Source organism: Triticum urartu, chromosome 4A (genome assembly GCF_056163025.1).
Source record: "Triticum urartu cultivar PI428250 chromosome 4A, HENAU_Tu73, whole genome shotgun sequence".
NCBI lineage: Eukaryota > Viridiplantae > Streptophyta > Magnoliopsida > Poales > Poaceae > Triticum > Triticum urartu.
Genome location: NC_141876.1, coordinates 187,815,937 through 187,817,800, shown reverse-complemented (window position 1 = coordinate 187,817,800; position 1,864 = coordinate 187,815,937). Strand labels below are relative to the sequence as shown.

Here is a 1,864-nt window from a genome sequence, read left to right as displayed (position 1 = left end):
GGGTCCGTCCGGTTCTTCCTCAAATGGGTTGCCTCAATCTTTATCAAAGTTTTGGTATCTAGCTTATCCAGCTACAGTATAGTATACTCCTTCCTTGCTCGATAGAGCTCTTTGAATCCGCTTCAACTAAATGCGTAAAATAGAGTAATTTCTTCAAAAGCCAGTTTCTTTCAAGAAGGCAGGAGGCCCATAGCGAGTTACAATAGTGCCAGTTCTTGTATGGAAGGCCGTAATTCCGGTAACCTCGACTGCTCTTAGAATGATCCGGGCTAGCCGGGCACATCACATCAAAGTTAGGTCATTTGTCAAAAACATGGCAAATAGCTCAGTTGGTTTGGTAAGGGAGCTATTCTCTCACTTAAACCACTCCCATATTAGGTATTCTATCTCGTCTTAAAGTTCCCCCGCATTACCCATAACTTACCACCTGTATCTCCGGAACTCAAATCGCAAAATGACAATGCTTTCGATAGTCTGTACTAAATTACTTTGTACGAATGCACATCTCGGCCGTCGGGTAGCTGATCACCATTTCAAAGTCTATATCCGTGGTTCAAGAAATGGAATTGCTATTCTCGATTCAGACAAGACACTGATTTGTTTATGAAACGCTCTTCATTTTATAGGATCTCCCAGTCGTCAAAAAGGCCGTTCCTTCTTTTTAAAGACCAATCATTTATTTATTTATGAGATAACGGAAGAAATGGCGAGCTATTTAAGAAGCTATTTAAGAAATGTGAATTCTCATTGTTTCGATGATTCTCAATGGAAGATCGGGGCGTTTTTGACCAAATCTTTTGCAAATAAAAAAAAATTCCGTTCAAGAAAGAAGAAGATCAATTTTGGGTTGAACCAACAACCTGATTGTGTGGTTATTTTGAATGCAGATAGAAAGTCTTCGGTCATACTGGAAGCTGATCGATCACAAATACCTATTCCATCCTTAGTTGATTCTATGATCCCATGGGAATCCTATAAAAGAATCACTTATCCCATCCCAGCGAATGATCCTATACAGTTCGTATATCTATTTCGTCATTCGATCATGAAAACAGTGATTCTTGAACAGAATGCGATTAGTAGAGAAGCACAATCTCTCAGAGTCACTTTGAGTACGGGGAAGTCCGCAGGAGGGATGAGATCCGCCTGCTACTCCACCTCTTCTTCTTCCCCAATAGACGAAGAAGAAAATAGGGCCAAGGCGCTATTGGAGATGCGCAAAAAATATCCATCGGGAGATGGCGCTGACGCTGACGCTAACGCTCGCAAGGCGGTTTTGCAGGCAATTTCTAAAAATACTTTTTTTTTCGTTGAGCTCATAACCCGGTTTGGGCCGATTGACTCTGAGAGCGATCGAGGGGTCGCGGGCTCACACCTTGCTTTTGCGCATAGGATCGAAGAGATCCTAGAATTTAATGGAAAGAGCAGCGGCTCTCTGAAAGACCTCATTGATCTTAAATTGGATTTGGAAGACACCTCTAAAAGAGAGGAGATTCTACTTCCATATTTTTCCTCAAAAAAAGAGGCAAAGTCCTAGCGTGATACAAAAAGAAATAATGGGCAAGGGCGGGGAATGATAGGTTCATAGATGTGGAGTAATCAGTTCTTCATTTGAAGAGTTAGTTGGCTGGCCTACCGGCCCGCAGATGTAGAGAGGTTGCCCCCACCATCCTCTTGAACTGCGAAATCAAAGCAATTCCTGTTGATGGAAGAAAGGCTAATTTCGTTTGATCCGATCCGCCTATGCCAGTTCGAGTCTGGCGAGTCGCTATCATCTGTTGCCCTAACTTTTTCTATTAGCTCATCTTGTCCGTAGTGATATTTTGGAGAAGGAGCAATTACCGGAGTGAGAAAGGTAGAAAGA

The 1,864-nt window shown here is 42.4% G+C and overlaps 1 pseudogene; it reads left to right on the top strand.

Annotated features, from left to right (window-relative positions):
* The first annotated feature begins 238 nt into the window (after window positions 1–238).
* Window positions 239–1,622, top strand: LOC125553829 (small ribosomal subunit protein uS2m pseudogene; annotated as a pseudogene).
* Window positions 1,623–1,864: the final 242 nt, after the last annotated feature.